General features: G+C 39.3%; 1 protein-coding gene across 2 annotated transcripts in view; it reads right to left on the minus strand.

Moving 5' to 3' along the window:
- The window catches only part of LOC130914353 (mannosyl-oligosaccharide 1,2-alpha-mannosidase IA-like), a 390,270-nt gene that overhangs the window by 32,858 nt on the left and 342,798 nt on the right, over positions 1-14,614 (minus strand). The window lies entirely within an intron of this gene.

A 14,614-nucleotide genomic window follows, 5' to 3' on the forward strand; every position in this document is an offset into this window, starting at 1 on the left:
TAAGGAGGTCTGTGCCTTTAAGAAAGCACTTTCTTTTGTCTCTCGCCGCCTGTACTCTCGGCCAGGTTCTCAGCGGCCAAGGCCGAGGCCGAGCTAGCTAATGGCTCATCAATCACCAAATTGTGCGTTTAGTGTCCGGGAACAAAAGAGAGCAGAGTCGAGTGTGATATTGAGGAAGCAAGATGGAAGCCTCACGGGCAAAGCCACTGACGGAAGATCGAAAGTCGGCAAAGGTTTGTCAAGGTGCGACGGTGACGTGTGACTGCAGGGGTGGTAGAAAGTACAGTTGGTCGCTTACAGGAAAATTGTCCTGGTGCCAAGGTAGAAAGAAAAAAAATCATAGCTAATCTGTACCCATGTGTTTAGTTTTAGTATCCTGTACCCACAGTTTAATAATCTGTCCCCACAGTTTTAGTAAACTGTCCCCACAATTTAGTAATCTATACCCACAGATTACAAAACAGTTCAGTAATCTGTATTGACAGAATACTAAACTGTGATTACAGAAAAGTAAAGGGTACAGATTCTACAGATGAATAAACTGTGGTTACAGTACAGTAGTGGCTACAGATTACTAAAGTGTGGATACAGATTATGATAGTATGGGCACCGTTTCGTAATCCGTGGGGACATATGACTACACTGTAGGTACAGTACAGCAGGGGTTTTCAACCCAGTCCTCAAGGCACACTGTGGGTCCTGGTTTTTGTTCCAGCCGATCCAGCAGAGACAGTTGAACCAATGAGGCTTCTGCTAAAACAAGCCACACCTGACTGCAATCAACTGATTGCACTTGTAAAACACCAGATTGGGGAAAAAGTGTTGTCATCTTGTTTGGTAAGAATGAAATCCTGCACCCACAGTGTGCCTTAGTGGAATAGGTTGGGAACCCCTGCAGTACAGTACTAAACTGTGGGTACAGGGGTGGTAGAAAGTACAGTTGGTCGCTTATAGGAGAATTGTACAAAACCCCAGAGTGCCAAGGTAGAAAAAAAAAATCATCGCTAATCCGTACCCACAGTTTAGTAACATGTGGTTACAGTTTTAGTATTCTGTACCCACAGTTTATTAATCTGTCCCCACAGTTTTACTAAACTGTCCCCACAATTTAGTAATCTGTAACCACAGATTACTAAACTGTTCCTACAATTTAGTAATCTTGAACCAAAATTTACGAAACAGTTTAGTAATCTGTACTGATAGTTTACTAAACAGTGATTACAGAAAAGTAGTGGGTACAGATTCTACAGAGTACTAAACTGGGGTTACAGTACAGTAGTGGGTAAAGATTACTAAAGTGTGGATGCAGATTACTAAATTATGGGCAGAGTTTAGTAATCTGTGGGGGAAAATTACTAAACTGGGTACAGATTTGTCATCAGTACCCACAGATTACTCAGATGTGGGTACATATTACTAATCTATACCCAAACAGTTTAGTAATCTGTACTGACCCATTACTAAACTGTGATTACAGAAAAGTAGTGGGCACAGATTCTACAGAGTACTAAACTGGGGTTACAGTACAGTAGTGGGTAAAAATTACTAAAGTGTGGATACAGATTATTTAGGTATGGGCAAAATTTAGTAATCTGTGGGGACAAATTACTCAACTGTGGGTACAGTACAGTAGTGGGTACAGATTTGACAGATGACTAACAATGTGAATAAAGCCCGGGTGTGATGAGCATAAGCCCCCCCCCACCCCCATACAGTCAAAATGAGTATATATATTTTGAGTATGTGGGTAGTCAGAGAGGTAGACTCCTAATATTTACCAACCATGGCCAGACTTTATTCAGAACCGTGGATTCACAAATGAAAACTGTAACATGATCAAAGTACATTATACGTGTCGGACTTTAATTCAACATTTTTAAATATTGGCACAGGAAAAATGCTTATTTTTGAGTATGGGAGTATTTAAAGAGGTCTAGTACCAATATTCACAAAATTTTGCCAGAATGTATACAAAATTGTGGATTTACAGTACCACAAAAATGAGAACTGTAACCTGTAACCAGAACAAAGTACTGTACACATGTAGGACTTCTAATACAAATTTTCTAAATATTTGTACAGGAAAAATGCATAGTAATTAGAGTGGTACACGACTAATATTCACTAACATTGGCCAGAAATCATTCAGAATTGTGCATTTACAATACCGCAAAAATGAGAACTGCAACCTGATAAAAGTATGCATGTACGACTTTAATTCAAATTTTCAAAATTTTGGCAAAGTAAAAGTAGCAGTTTTGTGTATGTGAGTACTCAGAGAGGTACACTACTAATATTCACCAACCTTGGCCAGAACTTATTCAAGATTGTGGATTTACAGTACCACAAAAATGAGAAATTTAACTTGTAACCACATCAAAGTACACATGCAGGAAAAATTTTCTAAATATTGGTGCAGGAAAAATGCATAGTTTTATTTGAGTAATCAGAAAGGTACACTACTAATATTCACTAACATTGGCCAGAACTCATTCAGAATTGTGATTTACAGTACCACAAAAATGAAAAACTGCAACCTGATCAAAGTCCACGTGTAGACTTTTGAAATTTTCAAAATTTTGATAAAGTAAAAAGTAGTCGTTTTGAGTATGTGAGTAGTCAGAGAGGGACACTACTAATATTCACCAACTTTTGCCAGAATTTATGTACAATTGTGGATTTACAGTACCACAAAAATGAGAACTGTAGCCTGTAACCAGATCAAAGTACACATGGAAGACTTCTAATACAAATTTTCTAAATATTGGTAAAGGAAAAATGCATAGTTTTATATGAGTAGTCAGAGAGGTACAATACTAATATTCACCGACCTTGGCCAGAACTTATCCAAGATTGTGGATTTACAGTACCACATAAATCAGAACTGTAACGTGTAACCAGATCCAATTACATATGCAGGATTTTTAATACAAATTTGGTGAATTTTGGTAAAATAAAAATGCATAGTTTTGAATATGGGAATATTTAAAGAGGTCTAATACTAGTACTCACAAAGGTTTGCCAGAACGTTTTCAAAATTGTGCATTTACAGTACCACAAAAATGAGAACTGAAACCTGTAACCAGAACAAAGTACTGCACACATGCAGGACTTCTAATATAAATTTTCTAAATATTTGTACAGGAAAAATGCATAGTAATTAGAGTGGTACACGACTAATATTCACTAACATTGGCCAGAACTCATTCAGAATTGTGCATTTACAGTACCGCAAAAATGAGAACTGTAACCTGATAAAAGTATGCATGTACGACTTTAATTCAACTTTTCAAAATTTTGGTAAAGTATAAGTAGTAGTTTTGTGTATGTAAGTACTCAGAGAGGTACACTACTAATATTCACCAACCTTGGCCAGAAATTATTCAAAATTGTGGATTTACAGTGCCACAAAAATGAGAACTTTAACTTGTAACCACATCAAAGTACACATGCGGGAAAATTTTTCCAAATATTGGTGCAGGAAAAATGCATAGTTTTATGTGAGTAGTCAGAGAGGTACACTACTAATAATCACCAACCTTGGCCAGAAATTATTCAAAATTATGGATTTACAGTACCACAAAATTGAGAACTGTAACCTGCAACCAGGTGAAGGTACACATGCAGGACTTCGAATACAATTTTTCTAAATATTGGTACAGGAAAAATGCATACTTTTATGTGAGTAGTCAGAGAGGCACACTACTAATATTCACTAGCATTAGCCAGAACCCATTCAGAATTGTGCATTTACAGTACCACAAAAATGAGAACTGTAACCTGATCAAAGTATGCATGTAGTACTTTTGATTCAAATTTTGGTAAAATAAAAAGTCATAGTTTTGAGTATGTGAGTAGCCAGAGAGGTAAACTACTAATATTCAACAACCTCGACCAGAACTTATTCAAAATTGTGAATTTACAGTACCACGCCACAGTCTCGTTTGCCCCCCCGCCGAAAAAAAAAAAAAAAGATACTCATCAGATGCGTCAGTCAGCCGATTACACAGCTGTAGCCCACTCCATTCTACTACCCGCGCGAGCGAGAGCAGCATTTTAGAGAACTATTTTATTTATTTATTTAAGAGACGCAAGGGGAACGAGTAGGAAGAATGGGAGAACGAGCGAGATAGCGAGAGATAGCGGTCGCATGTCGTAGCAGCCCGCTGTTATTTTGTAATTGTTTTTCTTTATTATTGTTACCACAATCAAGTGGGTAAGCAAATACAGACTTCTCTCCTTCTTCCCCATATCCGGGGCATTACAATAGTTTGGATCGGACTTTTCGGCGAAAGTGAGCGGTGGACGGCCGTCTTGGACGGAAGGCAAACTGATTGAACTTGCGGGGAGAGGCGGGGCCCAAAATAAAGCCTTGCTCTATTTTCAGAGCGTTGGTCACAGTAAAGTATTTATTATTTCAAGCAGAGTAAAATGATACATATTCACGGTACAAGAACGTCGTTTCCGTGTCCATCGATTGGTAAGAAAAGGCTGTTTGTACGAGTGACGTGTGGGCGCTCCCGTTGGGGGGACATTTCGCGTGGAGTGGCTATTTTTCGGCACAACACCGACGCGCCAACTTCAGACAATTACGGCTGACGAAAGTTGGATAAATGCGCCCCCCCCCCCCCACCACCACCAATTTCGCGAGCTCTGGAACACTCGAAAAATGACTCTCATACCTCTCCTTGCTAAGGTAATGGCACCTCGATGTGCGTTTGTGTGGAAATTTAGTTCACGAACAACGGGGAAAAAACTATTCACCTTCTCACCGAATCAAGAAAAACTCTTTACACGGCCATTAGAATTCCCCCAGTCCTGTAAATGGGTCAGTTGACAGAAGGACTGTTATTGTTGTGGTAATGTAGTACTTATGAGGGTCAAATAAAAAGGAAAAAGGAGGGCTACGACGGCGGTCTGAAACCCACGGCTCTTGGGCCGCATGCGGCTCTTTAGTGCTGCTTCGGAGCTTTTTTTTTTTTTTTTTTTTAATGGAAAAAGATGGGGGAGGGAAATCTATTTTTTGTTTTAATAGGATTTCTAGGAGGACAAACATGATACAAACATTCTTTCAATTCATTAATATTGTAATGAAGTTAAACTTGTGGTGTCATCGTACAACAGAGTAGTCACGTGGTGCGCTATAGGATCCACTGCAGGGAAAATAAACAATTAATCATGAAGGCTAATTATGTATTTCTAGCCAAATTAGTCATTTTTATAGTAGGCTAATATAGCTAGTATTGATAATTATAAGGCTTGTACAAGGCTTTTAATTTTTTGCTGCTCCAGACATACTGTATCAGGTTTTTTTTTTTTTTTTTTGGGGGGGGGGGGGGGGTGTCAAATATGGCTCTTTCAACAGTTTGGGTTGCCAACCCTGAGTCACTACGAGATGTAAGTCGTACTATTGCTACGAGAAAAAAAAGTCGCATTATTACATAGGGTAACGTAGCTGTAATCAGCAACGCATTTTACATACATGTACCGTAGCTGAGAGCTATAACATTAGCCTAGCTAATGAAATATTTCAAATATATCTTTGTTATGGTTCTTCTTGGGGGGAAAAAAATAATGAAAAAAAAAAAATTTCGCCGTGGCACGACATGGTGTGGCTGTCCGACTCCGATGCAGCCCACCACCACAGTTTCAAAAAATCCTATGGTCAGAGACCCTCCCACCACAGTCTCCTAAAATCCTGTGGGAAACACTGGGAGTATTGAAAGAGGTCTACTACTTATATTCAGTAACACTGGCCAGAACTCATTCAAAATTGTGCATTTACAGTATGTTGAAATTCGCCTCCCCAGTCAAGCCGCACGGAAACAGCGACAGCCAAAACAAGTGCCGCTCGGCCGATGCTGCCTCGCGTGCGCCAACCGGGAAGGGAACTTCGCGCGTTCTCTTCTTATTTTAACCCTTTGTACTGACTCCATGTTTCAAAAGTTTAAAGAAGACTCACCGAAAACAGGTTGACAATTTATTTGTCGACAATGGTCAAAAACAAGGCAAAAACAGACGACGGAGGGAACAATGCTGAATCCAACCCAACGCTACATAGCCAATGTTTCCGAGCAGCAAATCTGTATTATCTCAGTGTCCAGTGTTTTTTAAGTCTGTGGGCCGGCCGAAGGTGTGTCCGGGCGTTGCTTTGGGATCATCCCTCTCTGGCCGGTTTCGGGCTGTTTAGGTTCGTGCGTGGATGGGATGTGGTTGCCACAGCGACCGACGTTGGTCTAGACGTCACAAGCGCTTGCTATCAACTTTGTTATCAGGGCTGGCACTACTTGTTTTAGGACAAAGCGCGCTGGTCTTTGTCCTTGTTCGTTTGTCGGTACGACTGATTGCCAGAGTTGGTGCATCAATCTTGCTCGTGGCGCACACGTTTGGGCTTCTGTGATAAGATGGTGTCGTGTATCTATTCTGTTTCTTTAAACTATGGTGTGCTATTTATTTTACATTAGGTGTGTTAGAGTAGTGCAGTCCTACAGTGAATATGAGAAATGATACTATTCCCTGATTGATTATATTACGTGTGTTCGAGTAATGCAAACAGTTAGACGGTGCCTACGAGAAACGGTACCATTTTTCCTTTTCCCCCTCATGAGCGATAAGGTGATTAACTTTACTGTGTCAAGGGCACTGAGTGAAGTCTGCCTAAACTATAGTTAGATGAATGTGTTAGACTAATGCAGACAATAATACGGTGTGTGCGAGAACGGTAACTTTTCCCTTCAAGTACCACAAAAATGAGAACTGTTAACTGATCAAAGTCCACATGTAGGAGTTTTAATTCAAAATTGCTGAATATTTGTTCAGTAAAAATGTATAGTTTTGAGTATGGGAGTAGTCGGAGAGGTCCACTACTAATATTTATCAACCTTGGCCAGAATTTATTCCGAATTTTGCATTTACAGTACCACAAAAATGAGAACTGCAACCAGATTAAAGCCCACATGTAGGATTTTTAATTCAAATTTGCTAAATATTTGTACAGTAAAAATGCATAGTTTTGAGTATGGGAGTAGTTGGGGAGATCCACTACTAATATTTATCAACCTTGGCCAGAATTTATTCAGAATTGTGATTTACAGTGCAACAAAAATGAGAACTGTAATTTGATCAAAGTTACAAGTGGGACTTTTAATTCACTTTTGTAAATATTGGTACAGTAAAATTGCAGTTTTGAGTATGGGGTACTCAGGGAGGTCTACTACTAATATTCACCAATCTTGACCAGAACTAGTCAGATTTGTGGATTTACAGTGCCACAAAAATGAGAACTGTAACCTACCATCTACTAAAACGACCCGTTGCTCAGGGGAATCGCATAATAGTGTATTGTACCGAGAAGATAAGCGGCTTAAATTCCCGGCAATTTTTGGGGGGTTTGCAAGCTTTCTGTTTAGGATTTTTTAATATTTCAAGGTAAAAATCAAATAAAATGTAATTTTATCCCATTTTTTTTTTCAAATTTTACAGCATGCTTGTTGACAGTGAGGCAAACACCCGGAGATGCGTCATGCATGTAAAGGTCAAGACTTGCTCGGTGTAGATAATGACACATCCAGCCTGTCTAAATGTAGCACAAGGCCGTCAGAGGTTGCGCCTTGCTTGTTTCTAGACGACATGATTAATTACAAGCGAGCGGCCCACGGCTAGCATCTGTTCACCTGTTTATTCCGCGCGCTAAATTAAAGGCCGCGCACGGGAACGGCGCCGTGGGCCTTGTCCGACATTCCGGAAGTTAATTAAACTCTCGCCGCCCTCCTGTGGCGAATCGCCATCAGTGCGCACACGTCCATATTTTCATCCGCCTGCGTGATGGGATGCTACGACGCGGTGGGACGGTATCGTCTCCCAGAAAGCGGGCTTAACTGCAAAAACCCTTTCTGTCTGATGGTTCACGCCTGGGGTGATGTCGAGAGAAAAAACACGTGGAATAAAGGAAGGTCTGAACTCTGCTTCGGACCACTGCATCTCCTTAAGGACGCTTTCACACTCGGTTATTATCAAGAAAAACGAGAAGGTAGATTGCGGTTTCCCTTTGGGGTTTTCGGCAATACAGCAAAAATAATTTCCAATTTCATGTTATTCAGTCATACAAGTGTGGAAGAACAAGTGGATTCTTTTCAGTTTTCTCAAGAATTAATTGGCAACTAATCTGCTTGTACTTCGGAAAAAAGTGTTTCTCAGCCAATGAACAATTACCAAATAGTTACAAAATACTAATTTTCCATGTTCAGGGATTTTAGCGTTCTTCAATCATTTCCTGATATCACTTAAAAGGCCAACATGATCAGTGAGAAGCACCTGGAAAAAACAGATAGGGACTGAGAAGGACTCCAAATGGAGAGGGGGTGGGTATCATGGAGGAAGCTGGTCCTTCCCGGACTGTCCAAATTGGAATTATTTATCTTTTTTTCTTTCCCCGCTCAGACACGGACATCAGACAAGTCTTAAAATGTCATGCCATTTTGAAGTAGAACATCCTTTTAGAGCAGACTAGCTTCAAGGAACTTTACACACAAACACTGCACAAGGCAGTGTGTGCGACAACACTGCGTTTCCTTTGCTATTATTTAACCCTTTCAAGCATGAGTTATGACATCACAATTTCTTCAGAATTGGCATTTTCAAGTTTTCTATGGTAGTTTATTTCCATTTACATTGTCCGCTTAGGATTGCTAAGCTACCATCAATAAGTACAATGGAAACCAATTCAATCAAAACCAAATAAGTACATGATTTCAATTCTTTAAACAAGATCAATTTATTTTACAATCAAGAAGTGTCCCAGAAATAACCCAAAATCAACAGAAAGGGACTCAAATGCCGCCAAATTAACAGAAAGTGAAGCTGAAATGCCCCAAAATTAAACCAAATATCTGCAGAAATCCGAGATGCCTCACAATCAACAGGAATTGATCCGATATAACAACCATTACAGCAAAGCTACCACAGCAATTTCTCCAAAAACGGCATTTTGTAGTCTTCAATGTTATTTTGTTTTATTTATTTATAGATTATAGGTTAATAGTCCACTTATTAGCATTGCCAAATTTATGGATATCAATTAAGAAAATGTTACATTGAAAAATAATACAACTAAATGAGAACAATGGAAATCATTGAATCAAAACTAAAAAAGTACATAATTTCAATTCTTTAAATGTGATCCATTAATTTGACAATCACAAAGTTTCTCCAAATCAACAGGAAGTGACCCAGAAATGCCTCAAAATCAAATAGAACTGACCTGCAAATCAACAGGTAGTGACCCAAAATAACAGAAAACGACCTGTCAATGCCCCCAAATACGAGAAAGTGACCTGGAACTCAACAGGAAGTGACCAGGAAATGCTCAAATATCAACAATCAGTGTCCCAGAAATGCCCAAAAATAAATTTAAAGTGCGTCAAAATAAACAGGAAGTGACCCAGAAATGTCAAATAACAAGAAGTGACATAGAAATGCCCTAAAATCAACATACAGTGACACAAAATAACTGAAAATTACTTGGCAATGCCCCCAAGTATGAGGAAGTGACCCATAAATGACCCCAATTCAACAGTAAGTGACCATGAAATGCTCCAAAATCAACAATAAGTGACCTGAAAATGCCAACAACAGGAAGGGACCCATAAATGACCCAAAATCCTTTCAAAGTGACCCAAAATCAACAGTAAGTGAGCAAAAACTGCCCTCAAAATCAACAGGAAGTGAGTCAAAATCAACAGGAAGTGACCCAAAACTGCCCCCAAAATCAACAGGTAGTGAGCCAATATCAACAGGACAGGGGCCAAAACTGTCCCCAAAATCAACAGCGAGTGACCACGAAATGCTCCAAAATCAACAATATGTGATCTGAAAATGCCAAACAACAGGAAGTGACCAAGAAATAGCCCGATATCACTTCAAAGTGAGCCAAAATCAACAGAAACGAGAGGTAGGGAGCCAAAACTGCCCCCAAAGTCAACAGCAAGTGACCATGAAATGCTCCAAAATCAACAATGAGACCTGAAAATGTCAAATAACAGGAAGTGACCCAAAAATGCCACAAAATAACTTTGAAGTGAGCCAAAATCAACTGAAAGGAAGCCAAAACTGCCCCCCAAATCAAGGGGAAGTGAACCAAAACTGCCCCCAAAATCAACAGCAAAAGACCACGAAATGCTCCAAAATCAACAATAAGTGACATCATAATGCCAAACAACAGGAAGTGACCCAAAAATGCCAAAAAATAACTTTGAAGTGAGCCAAAATCAATTGAAAGGAAGCCCAAACTGCCCCCAAAATCAAGAGGTAGTGAGCCAGAAAATGCCAAATAACAGGAAGTGAGCCAAAAATGCCACAAAATAACTTTGAAGTTAGCCAAAATCAACTGAAAGGAAGCCAAAACTGCCCCCAAAATCAACGGGAAGTGAACCAAAACTGCCCCCAAAATCAAAAGCAAAAGACCACGAAATGCTCCAAAATCAACAATAAGTGACATCATAATGCCAAATAACAGAATGTGACCCAAAAATGCCAAAAAATAACTTTGAAGTGAGCCAAAATCAATTGAAAGGAAGCCCAAACTGCCCCCAAAATCAAGAGGTAGTGAGCCAGAACTGCCCCCAAAATCAAGAGGTAGTGAGCCAAAACTGCCCCCAAAATCCACAAGTGACCACGAAATTCTCCAAAATCAACAATAAGTGACCTGAAAATTCCAAACAACAGCCAACAAATGCCCCCAAAATCACTTCAAAGTGAGCCAAAATCAACAGAAAGGAAGCCAAAACTGCCCTGAAAATTAACAGCAAGTGAGCCAAAACTGCCCCCAATATCAACAGGAAGTGACCCAGAACTGCCAAATAACAAGAGGTGACCCAGAAATGCCATAAAATCAACATAAAGCGACCCCAAATTACAGAAAAGTACTTGGCAAACAGCAAATGACCCTGAACTGCACTAAAATCAACAGGAGGCGTCCACGGAATGTCCCAAAATCAACCATAAGTGATCTGAAAATGCCAGACAACAGGAAGTGACCCAAAAATGCCACAAAATCCCTTTAAAGTGAGCCAAAATCAACAGAAAGGAAGCCAAAACTGCCCCCTAATATCAAGAGGAAGCGACCCAAAAATGCCAAAATAACATGAGGTGACCCAGAAATGCCCGAAAATCAAAATAAGGTGACCCCAAAATAACAGAAAATAACCTGGCAAGGCGCTCGATTCCTCCAGAAATGACATTTCCTAATCCTCCAACAAGTGACACAACATGAAAATCTTAAAAACAAATGGAATAAAATATAATTCCATCCATAATCCTCCATCTAATTTGATGAATCTCCACGCATTATGATTCACGCGCTCATTATTTCTTCCGATCGTATAAAAATAATCCTTGTAAATATTTGAGCGGGTTGCCAACGGTGACGTGGATTCCTCGCCGCTAACGAACTTCCCGCGTCAGCGCCCTGAACCTCGCGCATGCAGGAAATAAATAAATAAATCAAGAGAACTTTGCATAATTTATGCAGCGTAGCCTCGCCGGAGAGCGCGCTAAAGCAGATTCAATAAATTAGAGATGGTCGGGGGCCGGCGCTAAAACACGAGAAGAAGTCACCAAAGCCCAATTTGGAGAACAAATGAGCGGCGGTGGCCGGGTGCTAAATTGGAACGCATTAGCGCCATATTTGCCTCGCTAACACCCGCATGTTGATCACCCAACAAGAGCGATGACTTTGTTGGTTAGGAAACAATTAAAGCACATATTGTACGTAGTTATATTCCGATTATAAACTATGTGTGTGGAATATAAGGGTACAATAACAGTGAGCGCGATCATTATTGCTTTATAGCCTGTTGTATAATAGCCAATTACCTCCAGCAAGTCATTTGTTACCCGCGGGAGGATTTCATGAGCTCTGTCTAACATTGCCTTGCCACTTAGATTCTTTTAGTTCACGTTTCTGTTTCATGTGGCTAAAGTTAGCCAAGTTTTATATATTTGTTGATGTTAGCTTTGCGTGTAATGCAAAAGCTACCAATTTATCTTTGAGGCTGGCTGTAACTAAAGTCATTTTCTTATCAATAGGGTTGTTCTGATCATGTTTTTTTGCTCCCGTTCCGATCGTTTTAGTTTGAGTATCTGCCGATCCCGATATTTCCCGATCCGATTGCTTTTTTGTTTTGCTCCCGATTCAATTCCAATCATTCCCGATCATTTTTCCCGATCATATACATTTTGGCAATGCATTAAGAAAAAAATGAATAAAACTCGGACGAATATATACATTCAACATACAGTCCATAAGTACTGTTATGACAATAAATCCTCATGATGGCATTTACATTATTAACATTCTTTCTGTGAGAGGGATCCACCGATAGAAAGACTTGTAATTCTTAAAGGACAAATTTGACAAAATATTGCTATCTAGTGTATTTGTTGAGCTTTCAGTAAATGATACTGTAACCATGCCCAAATGCATGATGGGAAGTGGAACCGTGACTGTGCGTAGTGCTACCAATTGATATATCTTCTCTGCGTTGGGAAATAACATAAGGTGTTAAGAAAAAGATCAATTACTACCTAGCTTCACCACATTGCTTCCCACGATATTTCTAATCGTAGGGAGAGGGATTGTAAGGCTTTAGCCAATTAAAAAAAAGCTTCCAAGGCTGCCAAAATTCACTCTACTCATTTTACACTGCCTTTTATCTCTCTATATAGGTAAAATGGCGCCATTACAGATTGAGCGCAACAATGCATGAGTGGGTCGTGCAGCGCATGCATAAATTGCGTTAAATATTTTAACGTGATACATTTTTTTAAAAAATTAATTACCGCCGTTATTAGGATAAATTTGATAACCCTACCTTAAGCCTAAACTAAAGACTCTGGAAGAGTGAAACATATTATGTCTGTAACGTTAAATACAATTAGAAAACGATTTAATTAAAAAAAAAAAAAAAAAAAAATGGCATGGCCGATATTTTTTTGCCGATTCTGATACTTTGAAAATGACGTGATCGGACCCGATACATCTCTAAATATTATATTATTATAACTCATACTAACATTTATCTTTTAAGAATTACATGTCTTTCTATCCGTGGTACCCTTTAAAATATGAGAACCTGAGAGGAATGCACGTGAAATGCTGGCCTGGATGGCGCTGAGATAGCTAGCGGAGAACAATAGGGACATCAACGAACGCACCCTTGCCTGGATGGCGTGACACGAGATCGAAGAGGAAAAACCCCAATCCTTAGATGCCCTGGTGTCTGATAACAACATTTGAAGATGGCGTCAAATTCCTTCCTGGCAAGCCCCTGAACACCGCCCCGACAGCTTCTCCGATCTGCCTCCCGGCACCTTCAAAAAAAGACCGAACTTTTTCCCGTCAGAAGTCATCACTTCTCAGGATGCCGAGACGCGTGCTGCTAGAATCTCCCTCGGTTTGCCTGACAGTTTTCATTGTTGTCTCGATTGAAACACCCTGTAAACCTGGAGGTGTGACAACAGACTAACGACTTTGTTTTTCTTGATTTGAATCGGAATTTGCAATGGTTACCTTGTCTTAATACTAGAGCTGGGAATCTTTGGGCACCTAACGATTCGATTACGATTCACAGGCTCCGATTTGATTATAAAACGATTATTGATGCACCCCCCTCCTTTTTTTTCCTTTTCTTTTTCTTAAAATCTTTTGTACATTAGTTCCAAAATTGTTCAAAAATCCTCTCAGGCTAAACCAAACTACTGTTTCAGTATCAAGTTAATATATAACAGTAAACAAAAATAATACTAAATAAAATACTCCAGTCCCCATTCTGTATCAGCAGCTTTAAACTACATTCAATTAATTTAATGCTGTGCATCAACTGTTACAGTTGTTAAAATTGCTCCCGTTATTCCATAATTTCCCTTCTGTCTACTTTTGACACGTCAAAGTTTTAAAACTGTTTCATCATTTAAAGATAAATTCAAGACAAGATTTTGTCGATTTGGGAGTATTTTAGATAAAAAGTTGATTAGGTTCGCTACAAAAGAGCCATCTAGAAAAGTCCACTGCTTTAAGATGGCGGCTGTTTACTAACGCCGGCAAGTCTGTCATTTCGAATCTCTGTTCAATAATACATGTTCCAACACCGCCGTCGTCTGTCATTTTGCATCTAGTTCTACATAGACATGTGATTTTGACGGTATGATAACCTTAAGCAAAAATACCGCAGTTTCACGTTATTGCAATAAAATGCTAACTTTTTTTTTTTACTACAATGCTCTTAACAAATGGTTCAAGCACATATTCCTACAAAAAATGGCAAAATATACCTATAAACTAAATTAGGAATGCATAAAAAAAAAAAACCATTAGTTCAAACAAGAACTAACTTTATGTTGATCTTAACAGGGAGCAGCTGAATTCAGCCATGTGAAATGAGTTACTTCATATTCACTTTTGCCACTAGAGGGCAGTTTATCAACCCAAATCCATTAAAGTAAATGCAAACATTTCAAAACAAACCATTACAACGCCACTTTAATTAAACGAATTCTCGAAGCGGCAAAATTGAAATCGAATCTTTTACCTAATCGAATTACTGGAGTTAATCGAGTA

This window comes from Corythoichthys intestinalis, chromosome 4 (assembly GCF_030265065.1).
Source record: "Corythoichthys intestinalis isolate RoL2023-P3 chromosome 4, ASM3026506v1, whole genome shotgun sequence".
NCBI classification, from domain to species: domain Eukaryota; kingdom Metazoa; phylum Chordata; class Actinopteri; order Syngnathiformes; family Syngnathidae; genus Corythoichthys; species Corythoichthys intestinalis.